The sequence below is a fragment of the Rhinoderma darwinii genome, chromosome 1, assembly GCF_050947455.1.
Source record: "Rhinoderma darwinii isolate aRhiDar2 chromosome 1, aRhiDar2.hap1, whole genome shotgun sequence".
Taxonomy (NCBI): domain Eukaryota; kingdom Metazoa; phylum Chordata; class Amphibia; order Anura; family Rhinodermatidae; genus Rhinoderma; species Rhinoderma darwinii.
In genome coordinates, this window is record NC_134687.1 from 623,820,265 (window position 1) to 623,846,038 (window position 25,774).

General features: G+C 44.8%; 1 protein-coding gene across 5 annotated transcripts in view; it reads right to left on the bottom strand.

Moving 5' to 3' along the window:
• Positions 1-17,504, bottom strand: part of DAB2 (DAB adaptor protein 2) — a 115,502-nt gene extending 97,998 nt beyond the window's left edge. For 2 of the 5 annotated variants that reach the window (XM_075842273.1, XM_075842265.1), the window contains exon 1: positions 17,254-17,503. The gene's annotated coding sequence lies outside the window, so the exon portion shown is untranslated. Of the gene's footprint in view, positions 1-17,253 lie in introns of all 5 variants that reach the window. The other 3 variants (XM_075842255.1, XM_075842280.1, XM_075842288.1) reach the window with 3 other exon arrangements.
• Between the last annotated feature and the right edge of the window lie 8,270 nt (positions 17,505-25,774).

Consider the following 25,774-nt stretch of genomic DNA (forward strand, 5'->3'; position numbering starts at 1 on the left):
GTCAATTACGGACGTTATTAATGTGTGTGCATATACCCTTATTGTATCTGGCTGGTTATGAAAAATGGGGGGGACCCCACGTCATTTAAAAAAATAAAAAATAATTGGAAAGAACGATGTGGGGCCCCCCAATTTTCATAACCAGCCAGATACAACACAGCAGCAGGCAGCATTACAAGGGTGGGAAGGGCCACTGTTTTTGGCCTTCCCCAGCCTAATACTACCAGCCTGCGGCCACCCCGGAGCCTGCCCTTCACTACAGATGGACGGGTACTGGTTCGTACCCGGCTCTTCCCAGTACCCCTGGTGGCGGTGGGTACCGGGGTAATGGGGTTAGTGTAGCCTCTGCACCGGCTAACATTAAGCCCCGCCTTAGTAATGGAGGTTGTCAATCAGCCATCGGCCATTACTAAGGCGGTGATAAAGTTTAAAAAGATACAAGCACATAGAAAAAATATTTTATTGAAATAAAAAAACACAACCCTCATTAACCATTTTATTGAGAATAAAAAAAAACGCCGTCATTGAAGTCCTCGAATCTGAAGTCCAACAACCGAACCTGTAAAAAAAACACAAACACACAAAAATAATCAGTAACACATAAAGAAGCAAAATTATTATTCTTACCTGTCCTGGGTCCAGCGCTGGAGCCGCAATGTCAGCGAGCTGGGCCCTGTATCTAATCCAATCATGTGTGATACTGTCTGCTGAGCTGTGTATCTAATCCAATCATGTGTGATACTGTCTGCTGGGCCCTGTATCTAATCGTATCTTGTGTGATACTGTCTGCTGAGCCACTGTATCTAATCCTATCATGTGTGATACTGTACTGAGTCATTGTATCTAATCCTATCATGTGTGATATTGCCTTCTGAGCCACTGTATCTAATCCTATCATGTGTGGTACTGTCTGCTCAGCCACCGTATCTAATCCTATCATGTGTGGTACTGTCTGCTGAGCCACTGTATCTAATCCTATCATGTGTGATACTGTCTGCTGGGCCACTGTATCTAATCCTATCATGTGTGATACTGCCTTCTGAGCCACTGTATCTAATCCTATCATGTGTGGTACTGTCTGCTGAGCCACTGTATCTAATCCTATCATGTGTGATACTGTCTGCTGGGCCACTGTATCTAATCCTATCATGTGTGATACTGTCTGCTGGGCCACTGTATCTAATCCTATCATGTGTGATACTGCCTTCTGAGCCACTGTATCTAATCCTATCATGTGTGATACTGTCTGCTGGGCCCTGTATCTAATCCAATCATGTGTGATACTGTCTGCTGAGCTGTGTATCTAATCCAATCATGTGTGATACTGTCTGCTGGGCCCTGTATCTAATCGTATCTTGTGTGATACTGTCTGCTGAGCCACTGTATCTAATCCTATCATGTGTGATACTGTACTGAGTCATTGTATCTAATCCTATCATGTGTGATACTGCCTTCTGAGCCACTGTATCTAATCCTATCATGTGTGGTACTGTCTGCTGAGCCACTGTATCTAATCCTATCATGTGTGATACTGTCTGCTGGGCCACTGTATCTAATCCTATCATGTGTGATACTGCCTTCTGAGCCACTGTATCTAATCCTATCATGTGTGATACTGCCTTCTGAGCCACTGTATCTAATCCTATCATGTGTGATACTGTCTGCTGAGCCACTGTATCTAATCCTATCCATAGTTTATAGGGTCGTAGTGCTATAGATATGCTATGCTGTCTCATATACACACTTTTTTTTGGGGCGGACACATATGTATTGGGGCTATTTCCCCTGACATTTTAAGCCCTGAGGGTATGTTCACACGGCAGCGTCTGTTACGGCTGAAATTACGGTGCTGTTTTCAGGAGAATGGCATGTGCAGGCGTCTTTCGCTGCGTCCATTACGGACGTAATTGGAGCTGTTTTTCTATGGAGTCCATGGAAAACGGCTCCATTTACGTCTGAAGAAGTGACAGGCACTTCTTTGACAGCGGCGCGTAAAAAAAAATGACCGTCGGCACAGAACATCGTAAGACCCATTCAAATGAATGGGCAGATGTTTGCCAACGCCTTTGAGCCGCATTTTCGGACGTAATTCAATGCTAAAACGCCCGAATTACGTCCGTAAATAGGGTGTGTGAACCCAGCCTTAGTGACGCCCCGGCTGCTAGTGCTGCATTGTTGGGTCACTTAGGAGACCCAGCGATGCAACTGAAAGCTGCGGACCGTCGGCCATGAGAAGTTTGCGGGGGGGGGGGCCCAGTAAGAATTTTTGCATCGGGGCCCATGAGCCTCTAGCTACGCCCCGTGTACCCCTGAGGACGCTACTAGTTAGCGAAACATGTCGGGGGGGCTGTGTTGATTTTTAATCCCTGCCTCAGCCGGATCTTTGTCTACATATTAATAGAGGCACTGATGCCCCTGCACTAACTGTCTGCCGACACTCGGCACACACCGCAAATTTCAGATACTCTGCTGGGTTTCTCCAGCTGTTAAACTGACTTCGGTCTGTGGCAGTGAAATTTTTAAAATTTATATGTATAGTTTGTTCTTGCTACACGTAGCTTAATAAAGGTTGTAAACTTTAACTTTATCCTTATTATCTATTGGGTGGTCAGGAAACAGGGTTTTGTTTGCCTGCAGGCATTCCTTTTCTGACTATATATTGCACCCGCTGACTACCCAGGGTCAAATTTGTGTCTTTTGTCTAGCTACGCCCCTGACCCTAATACTAATCATATCTACAGTGGCGTAATCGAGCATCTATCTAAAGTGAATACATAGAAGCTGCAGCGCAAAAAAAAAACTATACAATTTTTAATAAGACTATATTATGCATAAACACATACATTTATAAAGCTTATTTGCTGCACATTCAAAAGTAATATAGCTTTGGGTTTCAAACCATCACAAGTTTTTAGATCACTGCTTGCTGTCAGTGAATGGTAACTTTTTTTTTTCCTTCAGGCTAAAAAACCAACCAAGACCTATTAATTATCGCAGCACATAAATTATCCTTATTCTAGACAATTCTCTATGAACAAAATACATCAGCAGCACCTGTCTTTATAATTTGCTACAATGTATCAGAGTAAGTAAAATGTAACCGCCTGGTGTCCAGACTGTTTAGCTCACAAAGGATTGTCTAGACTGGATACAAATTTAAAAGACCCTCAATATTGAGTACATGGGTTTGAAAAGAATTTCCCCTCACACTAACAGCAAGCAGGGATTTTGCAAACAACAGTGCTATTCACTGACAGAAAGCAGTGATCGTGAAGGAATTAAAAGACTAATATATTTAAAAGATTTAGAACTTTTCATTGTAACGATCAAGCTTTATTTACAGAACACCGGAAAGCAATAGATTGAAACATTAGTCTTCTTTAAAGGGGCTGTCTGCTTTATACAATGACTCTTTGTTAGAAGGGGTCCTCAATAATAAGTCAAGACTGGAGTCTTAAGCTTCTGAGACGCCCACCTATCAACTGTATTCTGCGGGGGAACCTAGCAGCAAGTGTTCAATTTCCCTATAGCACCACTACAGGGGGAATTACATATTACACGGGGCTCATTGAATTTAATGGACTGTCTGTGTAATGCATGGATGTGCCGGGTCCTCCAGAGAGAAATTTCTACAACAAATCTGCTGCGTATGAATTTACACTAAACCAGACAACCCCGTTACTGTAAAACTCCATATGTTACTAATATATTAGGGAATTGCACAGTTTATTATACACAAATACACTCTTTTTAGAAACAGTAATGATAATAGGAGAGAGCAGCTTCGGGGAAATCAAATTGCCCATGGCTGCTGGCCCCTGCATTGATTCTATTCATACAAAAATAATAGGAACTATTATTCTCATTAACTACAATGGTGAGGGGTTTTATTTGTTCTTAACATTGGCAGGGGTCCAAGCTGCTGAAGAGAAACCCCCATAACACAGCATTTGGTTTCTTATTTGCAGAAACCTTCGGTTATTTTAGTCAATCCAAAGTGGTTTTATTATAAAAAATAACCTCTTTCTGTAGCCGGCAGGGCTATGCATTTTCCCTACAGCGGCCACTACAGTGGAAATGGGGTATTACATTGCGGTAATTCAAGTGAATGGCTAGCATGTAAGGCATGGGCCTGCTGGGTCTATCAGAGAGGTAGCCGCTCTTACAGAGTGTCTTTCCGTTCTGGCTCGAGGAGGGGGTCCTGAGTAGGGGACCCTCCTCTATGATGTCATAATGCCCTAATGGGGCACATGGACTTCATGAGACAACCCCGTTAACAAATAATATAAATGTAATAATTTATAAACAAGTAAGTAATACTGCAGAAGAGGACGATGACTGATACATTCCCGCAAGATCTCCAAATTCTATTTTATCAGTAATTAAAGGAACTTGGATGAAAATATGCGGATGTGACACGGGTTTCGCTGTCTCGTTAATTGTCTAATTGCTGCAGTCTTGTGCCCATTTTCATCACTGACACATTCATCGTACTGCCTACGCCCACAGGGGGTTTGGAATTAATGTTTATTTGGCTCCTGTGGTAATAAATGGTTTGGCCAAACAAAGACTCTCCTCCCCCACCCCTATGTAATCTAGTGTAAGGGATAGGAGCACGGGGGTTGGGGGGGCTGTTCTGCACACCAGGTTACAGTACACAGCCAATATAATTTGTTTATCGCATAACGTCTGGCAGCCGCATGCTTTAATTTTGTCCTAACAGAAAGGTGATTTTGCAAATGTTTTGCATAGCTGAGAAATGATTCCTCCTCATTTGCAGCACGGGCGTGTTCAGCATCTCTGCAATCCCGTGAGATAAGAAATATTGTCCAAAACATGTTCAGAAAATAAAATAAAAATCACGAAAAATACGCACCGCAGGTCAATTTCTGGACGGAAATTTTACGCAGCGCGTGGATGAGATTTGTTACATCTCAGCCACCTTGTAGCTACCGTATTCTGCTGCGGATTTTCCGTCCGCAATTCCAGACGGAAAATACCTAGCAATTCCGTTACGTGTGGACAAGCCCTAAAGGGTAATTCACTGGTCAACAAATAAAAATTTCTTAAAGGGTTTGTCTCACCAAAAAAAAATATTTTGTCTATATGCCCAATTAGGACATACGGACGTCGTAGAGAATGAGTTACCCACCCAGGACGCTAAGTATCAGCTATTTACGCTCTGCCGGATAGGGCTATTTGAATGGTCACCATGTAATACTACATTTCCCCTATAGTGGCCTCTGCAGGGAAAATGCATAGACGACAGCCTCCTAAAACAGGCAGTTACAACTGATCATTGGGGATTTCAGCAGCTGGACCCTAATATGGCGTTTGTGGGCACTTTGTGTGCTATAGTATGATGCTCTGTATACAGTAATTTATGGGGTTTTTCTTTCCTAGATGAATATCTCCGTGATACAGTGTTTGCTGTAGCATGTCACATTTTTTTTTCCTGTTGGATTTACATGGAATCTAACAGAAAAAAAAAATCTCTGTATAGCTCTATATGAAATCAGGAGCATATCAAAGTTACAGAGAAGCCCCATAGAATCTATGTTGTCCAGCATATAACAGCTATGTACAACTCAGATTTTGCATGCTTGAAGCCTTATAATGCAGGCTGATCCGCACAGGACTGCTGATCCTAAAAAGCAAAGTAGCTGTCAGATAAAAGCATCTCCATCAAGGAGATTTACATCACTGAGAATGGAGCTGCTGTCAAATAATGGAATCTCATGACTGAGAATGGAGCTGCTGTCAAATAATGGCATCTCATGACTGAGAATGGAGCTGCTGTCAAATAATGGCATCTCATGACTGATAATGGAGCAGCTATCAGAGACTGTGAATGGAGCGCCTGTCAGATGACAAGATCCCATCACTGAGAATAGAGCGGTTGTAATAGTATCTCATGAATGAGAATGGAGGGCTGTCAAATTACGGTATCTCATGAATGAGAATGGAGGGCTGTCATCATAGAGAATAGAGCTGCTGTAAAATGATGGCATCTCATGACTGTGAATGGAGCAGTTGACAGAGACTGAATGGAGCGGCTGTCAGATGACGAGACCCCATCACGGAGAATAGAGCAGTTGTCAAATGATGGACATCACATGAATGAGAATGGAGCACTGTCAGATAATGTCATTTCATCACTAAGAATGGAGCTGCTCTGAAATGATGACATCTCATGACTGTGAATGGAGCGGCTGTCAGAGACTGTGAATGGAGCAGCTGTCAGATGACGAGATCCCATCACTGGGGATAGAGCTGTTGTCATATAATGGTATCTTATGAATGAGAATGGAGGGCTGTCAAATTACGGTATCTTATGAATGAGAATGGAGGGCTGTCAGATGATGGCATTTCATCATGGAGAATAGAGCTGCTGTGAAATTATGGGATCTCACGACTGACGATGAAGCGGCTGTCAAATTACAGTATCTCATGACTGACGATGAAGCGGCTGTCAAATTACAGTATCTCATGAATGACAATGGAACTGCTGTCAAATTATGGCATCTCATGACTGTGAGTGGAGCAGTTGACAGAGACTGGCTGTCAGATGACGAGACCCCATCATGGAGAATAGGGCAGTTGTCAAATGATGGGCATCACATGAATGAGAATGGAGCACTGTCAGATAATGTCATTTCATCACTAAGAATGGAGCTGCTGTGAAATTATGACATCTCGTGACTGTGAATGAAGCGGCTGTCAGAAACTGTGAATGGAGCGGCTGTCAGATGACGAGATCCCATCACTGGGGATAGAGCTGTTGTCAAATAATGGTATCTCATGAATGAGAATGGAGGGCTGTCAAATTACGGTATCTTTTGAATGAGAATGAAGGGCTGTCAGATGATGGCATTTCATCATAGAGAATAGAGCTGCTGTGAAATGATGGCATCTCATGAATGAGAATGGAGGGCTGTCAGATAATGGCATTTCATCACTGAGAATGGAGCTACTGTCAAATGATGGCATCTCATGACTGTGAATGGGGCAGTTGTCAGAGACTGAATGGAGCGGCTGTCAGATGACAAGACCCCATCACTGAGAATAGAGCAGTTGTCAAATGATTGCATCTCATGAATGGGAATGGAGGACTGTCAGTTTATGTCATTTCATCACTGAGACTGGAGCTGCTGTCAAATGATGGCATCCCATCACGGAGAATGGAGCTGCTATTAAATTGTGGCATCTCATGACCGGAAATGGAGCGGCTGTCAAATTATGGCATCTTATGACTGAGAATGGAGCGGGTGTCAAATGACGGCATCTCATGCATGATAATGTTGGGCTGTCAAATGACGGCATCCCATCACTGAGAACGGAGCTGCTGTCATGTGACAGCATCTCATGACTGAGAATAAAGTGTCAGATGATGGCATCCCTTTACTGAGAATGGAACTTCTATCAAATTATCTTATGACTGAGAATGGAGCAGCTGTCAGATGACAGCCACTGCACCATTGTCGCTTACTAGTTAATTTCAGAACTTTCTTGTCAAGAAAAAGTTCAGTAGATGAATGAGCAACACCAATATTAATCCATGTAGTTTACTTTAGGTCAGGATCACACAAAAACGTTTGATGCCGTTTTTTGTGCAGTTTTCTTTTTTATGCAGTTTTAGGTGTAGTTTTTGGCTTCGTTTTTTCAGCCAAACACAGGAGTGGACACAAAAAAAGAAACTGCATTAGTCTTTTCTTCATAACTTTCCTCCTTTTTGGATCCAATTTCTGGCTATGGCTCAAAAAACAGATCCAAAAACGGCACCAAAACTGTGTGTGATCACGGCCTAAAGCCGCTGTGTTTGTTTCTTTGTGATTTCCTGCTAACTATTTCCTAAAATATGTTACAATGAATACGATATCTTTACGGACATTATTTTGTATAAATCATAGTCCCCTTGAGCTTTCATCATGAGGTGAGAAAAACCATTTCCCTAAAAATTCCTTCCACTATAATTTGTCGTTGCCAAACTTGTATGTCATCAAAATGCAACTATGCCAATAACATTTATTTTCATTCAGAACCAGTATCTTTGAATTTTTTTAGGATTTATATTGGGGAAAATGGACAACAATTTAAAAAATTGTAAATATATCTGTGTACCACACCTTTCCATGGGTTGTGTGTGGTATTGCAACTCAGCACTATTGAAGTGAACGTGGCTGAGCAGCGCTGCAATACCGCAAACAGCCTGCAGACAGGTGTGGCACTATTTTTGGAAGAAAGCCATTATTTTCTTATCATGGACATTAAAGTTAAAGGGGTTATCTAAAATTGAAAAAAAAAAAAGGTCTGCTCTGTTTTCCATACAAAGCACCACTCTTCAAGTCAATACGGATGAGCTCCAATACCAGACATGGCCCATGGGTAAGATTAGCGCTGTTTCTGAGAGGGAAAAAAAATAAAATTGTTTTCCAATCTCAGACAACCTATTTAAGACCGTGGATTTACATCCTAGCTGCACAGGGCATTGGTTATTAGGACATAGATTTATATATTGGATGCAGGAAGGGGTTAATGATTTTCTGAGTTGCCATAGGGATATGCAAACTTAAAACGTCAGAAACCAGAGGTTCACTTTAAAATTTCAGGCTCACGAAGGATAAATCGTCATTAATATATTAGAAAATTGTATACAGACCACACCTTCCCTTTACGGGTGGGGGCAGGAAATTCAAAATTCAGCTTGTTAACAGACGGCATCCTGCATTCTACAAATGGATTTTATTAAGGATTTACCAGCAACAGAGTCAACATTATATTGGATGTTGCGCTGTGTAGTACAATTGTTCTCTTACTCCCCATATACAGTGCACAAAAAAGTAAATACCACCATACCTTGCTCTAATAATACTGGTATGCAGTGACCACGCAACAGCTCCATATATAATCTAATAACAGTGCTTTATAATATGTAAATAATACCGCCATACAGTGACCACATAATAGCTCCATACATAACCTAATAACAGTGCTTTATAATATGTAAATAATACAGCCATACAGTGACCACATAACAGCTCCATACATAACCTAATAACAGTGCTTTATAATATGTAAATAATACCGCCATACAGTGACCACATAACAGCTCCATACATAACCTAATAACAGTGCTTTATAATATGTAAATAATACCGCCATACAGTGACCACATAACAGCTCCATACATAACCTAATAACAGTGCTTTATAATATGTAAATAATACCGCCATACAGTGACCACATAACAGCTCCATACATAACCTAATAACAGTGCTTTATAATATGTAAATAATACCGCCATACAGTGACCACATAACAGCTTCATACATAGGAAAAAAGAGAGAAGTGATCCAGCGCTGTGTGAGGATAAAAGGGATACTCCGTTCCCACTTTTATTGATACAAGGATAATATAAAAATTGACAAGAGACGCAGTGTCAGGGTGGTTGTGATGCGGGCTGGTGCCCGAACCTATGCATTTCGAACGCCAGCAGTGTTCTTATTCATGGCAAAAATACAAAATACATGGCTTCATACATAATCTAATAACAGTGCTTTATAATATGTAAATAATACCGCCATACAGTGACCACATAACGGCTCCATACATAATCCAATAACAGTGCTTTATAATAAGTAAATAATACCGCCATACAGTGGTAACATAACAGCTCCATGTATAATCTAATAACAGTCATTTATAATATGTAAATAATACCGCCATACAGTGACCACATAACAGCTCCATACATAATCTAATAACAGTGCTTTATAATATGTAAACCAGGGGTCTCAAACTCGGCCGGGTCACATATAGAAAAAATGGGAAGTTAACGGGCCGCATTACTTTCAAATTTGATACAATACAAAATTATTGATAATCAATAAGTTATTTGATCTACTATAACACTATATTACTATAATGATAATACTAGATTACTATAATAATACTGCTAGGTTTAAAATTTAAGAGAATTCTCCACGTGCTTATTTCAACAATCGAGTTTTAAGTGTCGCTAAATGCAGTCCGGCGGCTTAGTTAGCAGCGTTTGGCAGACACACATGTCAAGATTGGGCAGCCCCTTTTTAGATAGTGCCACAGTGGCCTCTGTGGATGCTGCCACAGTGCCCTCTGTGGATGCTACCACGGTGCCCTCTGTGGATGCTGCCACGGTGCCCTCTGTGGATGCTGCCACGGTGCCCTCTGTGGATGCTGCCACGGTGCCCTCTGTGGATGCTGCCACGGTGCCCTCTGTGGATGCTGCCACGGTGCCCTCTGTGGATGCTGCCACGGTGCCCTCTGTGGATGCCACACACACCCCAAGTAGATAGCTCCATTGGGGCTCCCTCTAGGAGTGGAATCCCCAGCCAGAGCAGAGCGTTGCCGACGCTTTGGCTAGGGATTCCTCTACTGTTGGAGCCCCTGACGTCACTGTCCATACACAGTGATGTCAGGGGATCCTCCTGGACCGGAATGTGATATCAGGGGCAACCCCGGAGCTGGAGTCCTGGAGCAAGAGCACTAGTATAGGCTCTGCGCTGGAACTTTGGGGAAGCCATTAACATCAGTGTCCATATATGGACAGTGATGTCAGGGGCTTGCCCAGAGCTGGAGTCCTGGAGCAGAGCCGCTTCTAGCACTCTGCCTGGGATTCCAGCTCTGCTCCTGACATCACTGTCCATATATGGACATGGATGTCAGGGACAACACCAGAGCTAGAGTCCCGGGCAGAGTGCTAGCAGGCTCTTCCTGGGACTCCAGCTGTTCTCCTGATATCACTAGGACTCCTGCTCTGGGGAAGCCCCTGACATCACTGTCGATGTCAGAGGCTTCCCCAGAGTCCCGGAGCAGAGACTATACTAGCGCTCTGCCCGGGACTCCAGCTCTGGGGAAGCCCCAGACATCTCTGTCCATATGTAGACAGCGAGGTCAGAAGTTTCCACAAAGTCCCGGAGCAGAGCCTATACTAGCGCTCTGACCAGAACTCCGCTCTGGGGAAGACCCAGACAACACTGTCCATATGTGGACAGCGATGTCAGAAGATTCCACAGAGTCCCGGAGCAGAGCCTGTACTAGCACTCTGCCCGGGACTCCGCTCTGGGGAAGCCCCAGACATCGTGTGTCCAAACATGGACACCAATGTCAGTGAATTCCACAGAGTTCCGGAGCAGAGCCGATGCTAGCGCTCTGCCCGGGACTCCGCTCTGGGGAAGAGCCTGACACACTGTCCATATATGGACAGCGATGTCAGGGAATTCCAGAGTCCCGGAGCAAAGCCTATACTAGCGCTCTGCACGGGACTCCGGCTCTGGGGAAGCCCCAGTCATCGCTGTCCATAGGTGGACAGCGATGTCAGGGAATTCCAGAGTCCCAGAGCAGAGTCTGTACTAGTGGCTCTGTGTCCCGCGGGCCGCAGATGACAGTCCCAGGGGCCGCATGCGGCCCACGGGCCGCGTGCTTGAGACCCCTAATGTAAATAATACCGCCATACAGTTACCACATGACCGCTCCATACATAACCTAATAACAGTGCTTTATAATATGTAAATAATACCGCCATACAGTGACCACATAACAGCTCCATGTATAATCTAATAACAGTCATTTATAATATGTAAATAATACCGCCATACAGTGACCACATAACAGCTCCATACATAATCTAATGACAGTGATTTATAATAGGTGAAGAATACCGCCATACAGTGACCACATAACAGTTCCATATATAATCTAATAAGAGCGCCATACAATATGTAAATAATACCGCTATACAATTAATATTAGGATGTGTGGTGATCAAAAGCCTCGGGTGCCAGGCCATCTGTGGTGCCCCATTAGCAGTAATGGACTTGCCGGTCGCAAACCTATAAGGCCGGCCCGCCCTGCTCAGCAATCATGCAGTTGGCGCAATACCAATAATGAGGGTATGTTCACATGCAGTGTTTTCAGGAGCTTTTTGGGGAGTAAACGCCTCGAAAAACGCCTGAAAAGACAGAAGCTGAACGCCTCCAAACATCTGCCCATTGATTTCAATGGGAAAAATTATGTTTCATTCATTGTGTCAATAGAAAAACAGCTCCAAAAACGGCTGCAAAAAAAGCATAAAAAAACTTTTGATGCTTTAAAAAACGGCTGAAAATCAGAGGTTGTTTTCCCTTGAAAACAGCTCTATATTTTACAGCCTTTTTACTTTAGCGTGTGAACATAGCCTAAGGGGAGCAATGGCTGATACCTGGTATAGTAGAGCACTATCAGCAATTATAAAGCTATAAAGCCATTGGGTAGGGAGCGGATGGTAACGTAATAGAATAAAACCTCTATAGATCTTCTATGACAGCAGTTATCATTCAGTGTAGAATCTGCTTCCATGAATATAAGAAATGAATAGTAAGTATTTGTAGGATGCAGAACATTCATCTGTAATACCACTACACACTAGAGTCTATGAAGACAAATATTTCCCGAAAATATAGCAGACCATATCCTGCAATGAGGTCTAAGTCGGCGTCGCTCCCTTGGCCTTATCTGTTACATGTTTCGGTTCCTAAGTGATTGCCACCATGAATCAATGAGGTTCCTATTTCTGTAGCTTCCTCTACTATCCTTTATCCATGCATGTATGGCGTCCTGCTGTTTGCAGGCAGCTAGAGAAGAGCTAGAGAAGAGAGCTCCTATTGCTGAAGCTCTTGGCCAGACCAATGTGCACTTCAGAAGGTAATGAATGGACTTGTACAGGGACCTAATCCAATCCGCAGGACCATCTCTACTAGGTAGGCACCACATAAGGCCGCAGAATGTAGTGCCAACACCCCCACCTGGAGGACCATAATGTAGTGTGCCACTTATGCTATTGACCAGATACCCTCCTCTCATTGATCCTTTTGGGCCAGCCAGAATCCAGAGGAGGAATCATATAGATACCTCCTGCTTTGGAGTCTTGAAGCACATCACATGATTTCGCTTCCCACTTGGCAACTGCCCAACAAAGATCCCCGAGGGCAGGTGAGAACACATTTGCTCAAGCCTAAGTAATAGAGTAAACATTAAATCTAAAAAGTGGCCCTACAATTTCAATAGCTGTCGGCTGAACGCTTGCTTAACCGAAAGCTATTCCTAACGAAATACCCATACACATGCACGCTCGGTTCAGCCAAATGTGCGTGTGTTTTCAACGCGGAGATCTGTAGCGCGAAACCTCTGGTGGTGGCTAATCTCCCTGAGAAGAAAAGGATCAGGCATATTGAAATTCAACGTGCCCGATCCTTCTTCCCCCCTACATCGTCTGTCGGGGAAAAGTCGTGAGGCCCTCATACACATTAGATAGTCGTCCGATCCCATTGAAGGGATCGGGTACGGTCAACATTAATCTAATATGTATGGGGGCCTTAACTCTAGGGTGGGCACCAGTTTTCTTGGAGCCCTTAATAGCAAGTCACCCTATTTGTGCAGAATTCGTGGGGATCGCAGAAAATTCTGTGAATGAAAATCAGTTCCATACATGTCAATAGGGTTATGGCTCCATGTAACAATACACATTAGATTAATGTCAGCCAAACTTGTCGATTTCCCCCACAGGACTGCTGTTCCCAAAAAGCAAAGTGGCTGTCAGATAACAGCCTCTCCATCGGGGGAACATCCCATCATGGATAATGGAGCAACTGTTAAATTATAGCATCTCATGACTGAGAATAGAGAAACTGTGGGATGACAGCATCTCATCACTGAGAATGGAGCGGCTGTCAAATAACAGCATCTCATGACTGCGAATAGAGCTGCTGTGGGACGATGGCATCTCATCACTGAGAATGGAGAGGTGTCTGGCAGCAGCTTACTCCCCTCTCCCCATTCTGAATTCATGCACGCCCGGCAGAGCCTGTGTTTGGGAGGATCGATAGGAGTAGCTTTCGGCCGAATGAGTGTTCTGTGTATGGACAGTCGTAGACTGAGTTCATACCTATCCACACTTCTTGTCCTTCTAATGTCTAAACAGATCCCACACCCGAGCCCAGGTGCCCAAAGGAGCCTAATGGCCACTCTACCACATAAGAAGACACCAATGTTATAAATGGCACATGGTCGGTGGGGGTTCTGTTACAAATATCGCATTGGGGCCCAGGAGCTTCAAGTTGCCCCTCTCGATCCCACTGTGTACAATAGGAAACTGTTCTGAACATAAATGACCCAAATGGATAGTTTGTGTCCGTCATAAACGATGGGTGGCTTTTTTTGCTATGTTGGGTGTAACGGGGCAGTGTCCATTTATTTAGACAGAGGAATCGAGGGTCAATCTGTTTCTAGTGCTACTGATTTCAAAGCCTAAAACGTGTGAGCTCGCCTCAGTTATTACTTATGAAATGTTGCCTCTTAAAATGCAAGCACTCCACCCTCTAGACAAACATTTCTACTACGTACAGCTCAGACAGTTCCGCACCACGTCTACTCCATAATATTTGCAACATGTCCCCAAGTAAGTTTCATGGGGCATTTACAAGGCAATGAACCTAAGTAATGGAAAAATCTCCACAACACAACTAAACACTGATGGGGTTGGTGATATTATCATAAAGCGTCTGTTCTTGGAGGTCATACCAGCATTGGTGGCACAGAATTGCCTCTCATCCTACCCTGTGCTCTGGCAATGGCTTTAGCTTGGTCTATCACTGACTTGTAGCTTAGGTCCTCAGCTGCTCGGCCATTTGTAAGGTTTCGGTCAGATATGCTCTGCTGCTTTTACGGTCTAGAGGTGGGTAGGGGACAACAGTTGTGGTAGGATTCCCTAGAAGAATCCTGCTACTCTTATCCCCCGAAAAGGGCGACCCAACAGAAAACTGTTCATCCACGAACGCTATTATAACCTACCAACCAACATCTACCACCACCTCACTTATTAATAACTCCTTCCCAACGTTTTTCCATCACAATTTACAATGACCTCCTCAGGGTTCACACACAGCAGGACGTACCGGGTAGTAGAGGTAGCAAGACCATATGGACGCCATATGCGTCACCGTCCTGGTGGAAGATATCTGACTGAAACCTTACCAATGACAAATGGATGATCAGCGGAGGTCATAAGGAATCCCGAATGAACATCTGGAATCAAAGACTATCAACATACGTGTAGGGGTATGAGTAATATACGCTGATATTTGCGGTTTCTTTTCCCTTGTAACCCCATTAGTTGGGACTATTTAACTACGGTATAGATTTTATTTGATTTTAGGTGGACATTAGCAAGTTTTAGGTGAAATTTTTATTGCCAATTTGAGGATTGGGAGCGGTGGAGTCTCCTCTATTGTCTCCTAAATCGGTTAAACCATAGACTAACGAAGGGTCCACCATGGATGGAGCCTCCGATCCCGTCCTTGTCCCTAAATATAGGACTATGGCACAAACATGGAGGCAAAAAGAATCCTTTCAGCTCCTTTCTACAGAGCTTTAGTCCCTCCATTCGATGCCGCCATACTTCACTACGTAGATATTCTCCCCTAGAAGCAATTCAACAGACAAAAACACTATATCCCGCTATGTAATATCAAAGATACCTAAACCCTATAGACTAATATGGGGGCTGTATTAAAACTCCATAGAACTCGGAGGATGTATGGAGCCGAAATATGGCATGAAACTTTAAAGGGGTACTCTATGACTTAAACATTGATGGCCTATGCTTAAGAGTCCGACCTCCTCCGGTTGAATGGGATTGACTTGGACGAGCTGCAGTACCAGGCATAGCTACCCATATGGACCAGCCGCAGTGCCGGTGTTAAAAAAAAAAAGAAGGGGATGCGACACCGAGCCCCTTTCATTGCCCAGAAATTGCACCCTCACTAATCAAATATTGACTACCTATCCTATCGGCCTTGGTTTACGTCCCATTGAACCCCTTTAAGGTGACAGAACAAGGCAGCTGCGGGGAAATCAAAATCCCCACTGCTCAGTTCGGAGTTCTTTTTTAAAGAAGTGAATAGTGAGACTTGGGTGATGTCAGGATTTAGGTAGCGTCAGGAGAGCAGCCATAGGGAATTCGACCCCCCGCTGCTGCGCAAGCCATTTTGGCCGCATCACTCCCACTTGGACACATACATTTTGTTCACAGATATAATTTGGGGGACAGCTGTCCGATAAAATGAAGTTTAAAGTGTCTCCACGGTGGTGCCGCTCCCCTGCCATGTCTTATATAGAACATTTCATTCATTCGATGGGTAAGAGACGAGGATCAATACTGCAAACATCACCAGAATTATTATTCTGCAGCCTGCGCCGATCATCCCCGCTGTCAGGGAAGAGGACAGCGTACGACTATTGTCACACTAAACCTGCACTCCTACTGCAAACGTTACAACGAATGCCATAAAACAGGAGATCCACAAAAATCCCACAGAAATGACACATTCTGTGCCGACTCAACCATAACAAACGCGCTAAATAATTTCCATGCAAATAAGGATGAAACCTATTTATTCCGCAACAGACATAGAGATGTAGCAGAGCTGAACAGTTCATTCAGTGCTAAGTAGTGTATAATAAATCACAGTGATGAGGAGTTTCACCTAAATGACAAACACATCTCTACTGCATTTACAATTTCACTTCTGCTACATCTGCACTGCCTATTTTGGATGGAAATCGCAGCAAAAATTTTTTTTTTCGTTGCAGAGCCGAAACAAAGACGGCATTGCCTTCCTCCAGATGATGTGGTGATGGTGCAGATCTGTGTCTGCAATACTGGGCACAAATAAATGATACGGTCAAGTGCGGCGGAGAACATAATCCCCTTTTCCTGATTTTACCTCCTAGACCTTGAACTATTCAGGAATGCCTGGATAGCTGGATTAGCATGGAGAAAAAGAAGGAGGGGGGGGGCGATTTTGCGGACGATTATTTTAGACGCAATTTTAGAATTTGCGATTTCGTAAATATTAGCGCAGCCGACAGAGGGATATGGGACAGGATGGAATGAAAGGGAGTTGTCTGCCAATCCTTATTGTACTCTCTGCTCATTACGATTATACTCCAGTTACCCCAACCCATCGTCATTATGAATTATTTAAATAGCGCCAACATATACCGCAGAGGGGAAAAATGACGTCTACGTCTACCGACCACGAAGCGAATAGATCCTGAGCTCCCATGGCAGACATCAGAGTTATTGCTGTGTAATCTATGGGGGGTATTGATGTCCTACTGCCGGTTCCCATTTTCGTAGCGCGGCGCCTATTAATAGACGTATAATAACGTACTCACCAGTCACTGCGGGCACTGGGAGAATTGGGAATGTTGTCCTTTTGCTGTCAGTTGTGTGAAGCCTTGCAGCCTCCTCTGTCTGCCCAGCTCACACTAGCTCAATCCTCCTCCTCCTGCGTAGACTCAGCTCAGCTCAGCCACTCACAGCCCCCTGGATACTGTATGCTTCTAATCAGATGCTGGCAGCCCACTAAGCCCAGGAATGTGCTATGATGTGACTGCTGCTTAGCCCGGCTACTCCTCCACTTTTAACTATTAATAGTCTGCAGCCTATGGAAAGTGCACACATCGCCTGGCATGTGGCTGCATCCTGCGGAGTGAAAGGGTTCAGGGAGGTGCTGCTTTTGCATGCAGATGTGTCACTATGTATTGCATTTTGGGAGGTGCAGTGCGCCTGACAACCACAATGTTACTCAATGTTAGCAACATTTTGACATTTTTTCAACAAACGTAGAAAGAAGCGGCTTCAGATGTGATACAATTCCTCCTAAAATACCTATAAATATATAAAAGGTTGCGTCGTCTTCCGCCGTCCTCACCTCTCGTGACATGTCTTTTATAAGAAATAATTGTATTCTTTGTAAAGTAACAATTCTGGAGCATATTTTGGTAGAGTGTTGTACCGTTCCTCTGTTATTCCTCTTAGAAATGTATGAATAAATTGACAGACTGTCCCTAGATAGACAGACTGATAATATCCAATAAGTGCTGGCAGCGTGAGACTGTGTAGGGACACTCTACCTTGACAAGGGGACTGGTAACACCCAGTTGTTAATTTATTCATACATTTCTAGGAGGAATAACAGAGGAATGGTACAACAATATTTGTAAGGAAAAATGCTCCAGATTTGTTATTTTATGGGAATACAAGTATTTACTAAAAAAAAAAAAAAAAGACAGGTCAGTAGAGCGATCAGGCTCTCTTTAAAAGTCAATTTTGTAATTTCTTAACTTCTTGGGAAAGCTGGGTAAGAACCAATATGGCTGCCATTAGTGTTCCAAGGAGTTTCTCGCACTTCTAAATTAAAATATAACGGCAACCCCTTTCCCCTCAATGAGGATTTACTTACAAATATGGGCCCCCCTCTGTCAACCAAAGAACAACTTTTCCCGCCACATCCTGCAATAACAGCTGATTTATATAACAGCAACATAATCTTCAATTCTGTAAACTAAAATTATACAATCACATCACCCCTGTCCCTTAAAGGGCTCATAATCTAATTTATTCCAAAAATAGCGCTACATTTGTTAACAGGTTATGTCTGGTATTGCAGCACAGCTCCATAGAAATGAATGGGAGTGAGCTGCAATACCACACACACCCTGTGTGTGGGTGTGGCACTGTTTTTGGAATTATGTATGACCACTTTAAGCCCTGCCCCTGATGCGGCAAGAAACACTAATTTATGTATGACACATTTGAATTAGCCCAAATTTTACAGTGCCATTTTGCTGAACTGTGATGGTTAAGATGCATGTCAGAGAATGGGGACCCACTGCTAAAGCGGTCATGCTGGATGATGTTGCAGGCACCACGGCGTCTCCAAACTCTTTCACGTCTCTCACATGTGCTCAGTATAAACCTTCTTTAATCTGTGAAGAGAATGGGTCGCCAATGGCGGACCTGCCAATTCTGGTGTTCTATGGTGACTGTCAGTCGAGCGGCACGGTGCTGGGCTGTGAGCACAGGTCCTACTACAGGTCATCATTCCCTCATGCCACCCTCATGGAGTCTATTTATGACAGTTTGGCAAGAGACATGCGCACCAGTAACCCGTTTGAGGTCATTTTGTAGAGCTCTCGCAGTTCTCCTCCTTGCACAAAGGAGCAGATGCCGATCCAGCTGATGGGTTGATGCTCTTCTATGGCCCTGTCCGGCTCTCCTTGTCTAATGGTCCATGTCCTGGTATCTGCTCCATGCTCTTGAGACTATGCTGGGAGACACAAGAAAGCTGAACTACCTGGGAAACCTGAATAGGCTGCCGGTACTGCCTCATGCTACCAGTAGTGACAAGGACACCAGCAAAATGAAAAACTAAAGAAGAATCAGTCAGGAGGTATAAGGAGCAAGGATTTGTCTGTGGCCACATCCTGCAAAGCCGTTCCCTTTTTGGAGGTTGTTATGCTGATGCCTCTCCATTGCACCTGTGGTCACTTTCCTTTGCACCAAAGCTGGTGAAATGGATTCACAATCGCTTGTGCTTTCTAATTGGACAGATTGATAGCCCTAAAGTTTAATTGACTTGGGGCCACAATACAGATTCGTACCACTTGGTCTATAAAATGCCTTACAATATGTTATATTTTATTGGCGGAATGGCGCTACTCACTATATATAAGTATATTCGATCTTAGGTATGGTATTAACACACTCTCGCATGCCTGAACCAGATCTCTAGCCTCAGTATACTGTATGTGTGTCTGCTGGCTTTATTGCTTGTAGTTTATGATCATTGGCATGACAGACGTTCTGGGATTGTGTGTTTAAGCAGCAGTTTTCCCTGGAGTCAAGTATTGATTACTTGTCCTTAGGAACAATGTTTGGTCTATGGAAGTCCAGTGCAAAACCCACCACCAATCAGCAGGATGTAGGGGTTGCTGCTTTCCAGCGAGCATTCCCTTCTTAGTTTACATAGGCACAGCTCCGTGTATACTGGTGTGGCTGAACCTGGTACTGCATCTCAGTCCTATTCATTTAAATGAGACTAAGCTACAACTCAGCAGTCCATGTAGACAAGCCATACAGATAGAAGGAAGTATTTTATCAGGACTACACAGGGTTTGTTTGTAGTCTGTTACCATGGAGACACATAGGTCTTCATAGGAGCTCTATATGGATTTTTAATCAAGACTGTTTGCAAATGTTGACCTAGTCCGATTCAACCGGATGCCCCCAACTCTCAGCAGCAATTGCTCTGCAACGACTGAGAACATCTACAACCTGAAAACCCTGCACACAGGAGTCCAGTCACATGTTGTGTCCAAGGGCAGAGGCGTAGCTAGGTTCTCCAGCACCCGGGGCAAAGATTCAGTTGGGCACCCCCCCAAACCTTTTTCCCGACATTGCCTTCCCCCTCGCCATGTTTGTTTTGCCTAACAATCAATGAGGTGCCATTTTTTCCCCACATTTTTTTTATGTAACTCGAGCATAAAGCCATCTGTATATTTTACAAGCAATATGGTTCTATATGCAGCACCAGAACAAGCTCATTACATATATACAACACCAGAACCAAGCTAATTACATATATGCAGCACCAGAACAAAGCTCAGTACATATATGCAACACCAGAACAAAGCTCAGTACATATAAACAGCTCCAGAAACAAGATCAGTACATATATACAGCTCCAGAAACAAGATCAGTGTATATATACAACACCAGAACCAAGCTCAGTACATATATACATTGCCAAAACCAAGCTCAGTACATATATACAACACCAGAACCAAGCTCAGTACATAAATACAACACCAGCATGAATACAGCTCAATTTAGTGCAACCCCTTCAGTATAGGTTTGCACTAAATTGTATACAGCTCCCAGCATGGCCCAAACAATGATAAGGATATGCTGGGAGTTGCTGTTTCACAGAAAAAATAATCATACCACCCATCATCTCGCTGAAGATCATACAGTGACTACAGTACTGATTAGAAGCAGAATAAAATTTTACATTAAGTGACTCACCAGTGATGATCTCAGATTCTAGTTGTTATTTTTCTCTTTTTTTCTCCATCCGGTCAATACCTCTATGATGACTTCTACGAGCCACAGCCCATTTCTGCAGTTTGCAACTCAGATGTCTTCAGCTTCTCATTGTTCAAACATTTCTGCACCTATAAACAAATATAAAGTTATCATGGTGCCAGACACTTAAATATACTTAAATACAATAGCACCATATGCTGTACCTCTAATTATAATAGCACCATACACTTTGTAACGACGGGGGTAGGGAAACGAACAAGTGAGCCCTAATCTAGCCGCCACTCTGTCCCTGCCTACTTGCAACGACCCGCCCTAGGCGACGGGGTACAACTGGGCGGCGGTCCCTACGCTCAGTAAGTGCACGAGACAAACATACAAGGGAACACAAAGCAAAGGGAAAGGGGCAGTTGCCCATGGAAACACCATGAGCAACCAGAGTGGTGAACGAGCCAAGTCAAACCAGGAGAGCACGAGGTACCAAACATAGAGCAGGAGAGTAGTCAGTAAGCCAGGGTCAGTATGGAGCAGGATCAAATAGTTAGGAGCTGTAGCTGGGCCAGGAAACCACACGAAAAGAATCACAAGCAAAGGAGGAACAGGAAAGGCAGGTATAAATAGACAGAGGGCGGGAGCTAGCTCCGTCTGGCCAGGCTGCGATAGGCTCTCCCACTCCTAAGCCTGCCATCCTGAGTGGTGGACGATGGAGTCAGTCTCAGAGACGTAGATTCAGGTGCAGACTGATTACCTATGGGAGTTAAGCCCGAAGCTGTGCCTGGCAGATCCTTTACAGTACCCCCCCTTTTATGAGGGGCCACCGGACCCTTTCTAAGTGGACCTGGTTTACTGGGGAAACGAAGGTGGAACTTCCTGACTAATACCCCAGCGTGAACATCCCGGGCGGGTACCCAAGTCCTCTCCTCAGGCCCGTATCCTCTCCAATGGACCAGGTACTGCAGGGAGCATTGGACCATTTTGCTGTCCACAATCTTGGCCACCTCGAATTCCACCCCCTCAGGGGTGAGAACGGGAACAGGAGGTTTCCTCGAGGGAGCCAAGGACGGGGAGCAGCGTTTAAGGAGGGAGGCATGAAACACGTCGTGTATACGAAAAGATGGGGGTAACTCCAGCCGGAAGGAGACAGGATTGAGGACTTCAATGACCTTATACGGCCCAATAAACCGGGGAGCAAACTTCTTGGACGGGACCTTAAGGCGCAAGTTCCTAGACGATAACCACACCAGATCCCCGACCATAAACAAGGGGTTAGCAGAACGTTTTCTATCAGCCTGAGTTTTTTGTACGCTCTGGGACGCCTCTAGGTTCTTCTGAACCTGGGCCCAGGTTGTGCACAGTTCCCGATGAACGACCTCTACCTCGGGATTGTTGGAACTACCAGGTGAAACGGAGGAGAACCGTGGATTAAACCCAAAATTACAGAAAAAGGGGGAGACCCCTGACGAGTTACTGACCCGGTTATTAAGGGAAAATTCGGCGAGGGGAATGAATGAGACCCAATCATATTGACAGTCAGAGATAAAACACCTTAAATATTGTTCTAGAGATTGATTAGTCCTCTCAGTTTGGCCATTGGTTTCAGGATGGAAGGCAGAGGAGAAGGACAGATCAATCTCCAACTTTTTACAGAAGGCTCTCCAAAACAAAGAAACAAATTGTACCCCTCTGTCCGAAACAATATTGACAGGGACCCCATGGAGACGCAGGATGTGTTTGACAAACAAGGTAGCTAACGTCTTGGCATTGGGTAGTTTCTTGAGGGGCACAAAGTGGCACATCTTACTGAAGCGGTCTACTACCACCCACACCACCGACTTGCCTTGGGATGAAGGCAAAACGGTGATAAAATCCATGGAGATATGTGTCCAAGGTCTCTGGGGAATGGGCAACAAACGTAGTAAGCCCGCTGGTCGGGACCTGGGAGTCTTGGACCTAGCACAAACCTCACAAGCGGCGATGTAGGCCTTAACGTCTTTAGGCAACCCAGGCCACCAATAGTTTCTGGCAATGAGGTGTTTGGTACCCAGGATGCCTGGATGACCAGATAGTGCGGAGTCATGATTTTCCCTAAGTACCCTTAGCCGGTATAGCAGGGGAACAAACAGCTTGTCCTCAGGAAGGTTCCCGGGAGCTGAACCTTGATCAGCCGCAATTTCAGAGACTAAATCAGAATCAATAGAAGAAATGATTATACCGGGAGGCAAAATACAAGCAGGATCTTCCTCCGAAGGAGGGCTGGCCATGAAGCTACACGACAGTGCATCGGCCTTAATATTTTTAGACCCAGCCCTATAGGTAACCAAAAAGTTGAATCTGGTAAAAAATAGCGCCCATCGAGCTTGTCTCGGGTTTAGCCTCCGGGCAGATTCTAGGAAAACCAGATTCTTGTGGTCGGTAAGGACCGTTAACTGGTGCCTAGCCCCCTCCAGGAAGTGGTGCCACTCTTCAAATGCCCATTTAATGGTTAAGAGTTTGCGGTTGCCAATATCATACTTACTCTCAGTGGGCGAAAACTTCCTGGAGAAGTAGGCACAGGGGCGGAGATGGGTGAGGGACCTGGTACCCTGGGACAAGACAGCCCCCACTCCCACCTCGGATGCGTCAACTTCCACGATGAATGGCTCCATTTAATTGGGCTGAACCAGCACCGGGGCCGAGATAAAGCACTTCTTAAGGACCTCAAAAGCCTGGACAGCCTCAGGAGGCCAGTGGAGGAGATCAGCACCTTTGCGAGTGATTTCCGTAAGAGGCTTAGCGATGACCGAGAAGTTAGCAATAAATCTCCTGTAATAATTAGCGAACCCCAAAAAACACTGTAACGCCTTCAGGGAGGCAGGTTGGACCCATTCAGCCACAGCCTGAACCTTGGCAGGGTCCATGCGGAATTCATGAGGAGTGAGGATTTGACCCAAAAATGGTATCTCCTGTACCACAAACACACATTTTTCAGTTTTAGCAAACAGTTTGTTTTCCCGAAGGACCTGGAGCACCTTCATGACATGCTCAATGTGGGAGGACCAGTCCTTGGAAAACACCAGTATGTCATCAAGGTACACTACAAGAAATATCCCCAGGTAATCTCTCAAAATCTCATTTATGAAATTCTGGAAGACCGCCGGAGCATTACACAACCCAAAGGGCATGACGAGGTATTCGAAATGACCTTCGGGCGTGTTAAACGCAGTCTTCCACTCATCCCCCTCTTTGATGCGGATAAGGTTATACGCCCCCCGTAGATCAAACTTAGAGAACCACAGTTAGAACGATAGACCTCGGCCATAGACGTTACAGTATCCCCCCTCTTACGCCCCCTCTTCTTGGGACCGGAAGAGAAACTTCCTTATGAGGACAGGTGCATCGATGTTCTCCTCTGGCTCCCAATACCTCTCTTCTGGGCCGAATCCCCTCCAATCCACCAAATAGAATGTCCTTCCTCGCAACTTCTTGGTGGCTAGAATCTCCCTTACCTCAAAAGTCCCTGACGAACCGCCAGGAGCCACTGCGGAACTAGGAGTCCTAGAGTAGTGGTTCAGGACCACGGGCTTCAGCAAGGAGACATGGAAGGAGTTAGGGATCTTGAGTGTAGGAGGCAGCCGCAGCTTGTACGACACCGGGTTAATTTGTAGCAGGATCTCGAAGAGTCTGAGGAACCTGGGAGCAAATTTGCAGGACGGCATGCTCAGCCAGATATTCTTTGAGGGCAACCAGACTCTTGTACCTGGAAGAAACTGAGGAGGATCCCGTCTTCTAGTATCTGCTTTTCTCTTCATGCGATCCACCGCCAGCAGAATAGAAGTTCGGGTCTGTTGCCATATTTGCAGAAAGTCCCTGACGGTCGAGTCAGCTTCAGGCACCTGGGACATAGTAGAGACAGGAAGAGGTATTCGAGGATGTTGGCTGTAGACTATGAAGAACGGGCTGGAGGTGGTGGACTCACTAGTATGGTTATTATAGGAGAATTCTGCCCACGGGAGCAGCTGCACACAGTCATCATGTCGTCTGGAAACAAAGTGCCGCAGATAGTTTTCCATAATTTGGTTAATCCTCTCGACTTGCCCATTGGACTGGGGATGATAGGCCGAAGAGAAGTCCAACTTTACACCAAGGAGACCGCAGCGTGCTCTCCAAAACTTTGAAGTGAACTGGACCCCTCGATACGAACAATATGCAGGGGCAAGCCGTGCAGGCGGAAGATGTGTTGTATGAAGAGGTCAGCCAGTCGAGCAGCAGAAGGCAGGCCAGTCAGGGGAACAAAATGAGCCATTTTAGAGAATTGATCCACCAACACCCAGATCACACTGCAACCCGCAGAGAGAGGGAGACCCGTGACAAAGTCCATTGCAACATGCTGCCAGGGGGATTCGGGCACAGGCATTGGTTGGAGAAGGCCAGCTGGTCTGGAGTGGGCAACTTTATTAGCTGCGCATACCATGCATGAGGAGACGAGGTCCCTGATGTCTTTGGGCAGCGTGGGCCACCAGAACTGACGGGCGATTAGGTCTTGGGTCTTACGAGTCCCCGCGTGACCTGCCAGCTTGGAGCTGTGACCCCAGCGAAGAATTCTTCCTCTGACTGCCAGACGTACAAAAGTTCTTCCTGGAGGAATGTCTCTAACCAGCAGAGGGTTCACAGAGAAGATGCAGTAAGGATCAAAAATTTTCTGTGGAAACTCCACAGTGTCCTCTGTTTCAAATGACCTAGACAAGGCATCGGTCCTCACATTCTTGTCGGCAGGTCAGTAGTGGAGTTCGAACCGGAATTGAGCGAAGAATAACGACCACCTGGCTTGAC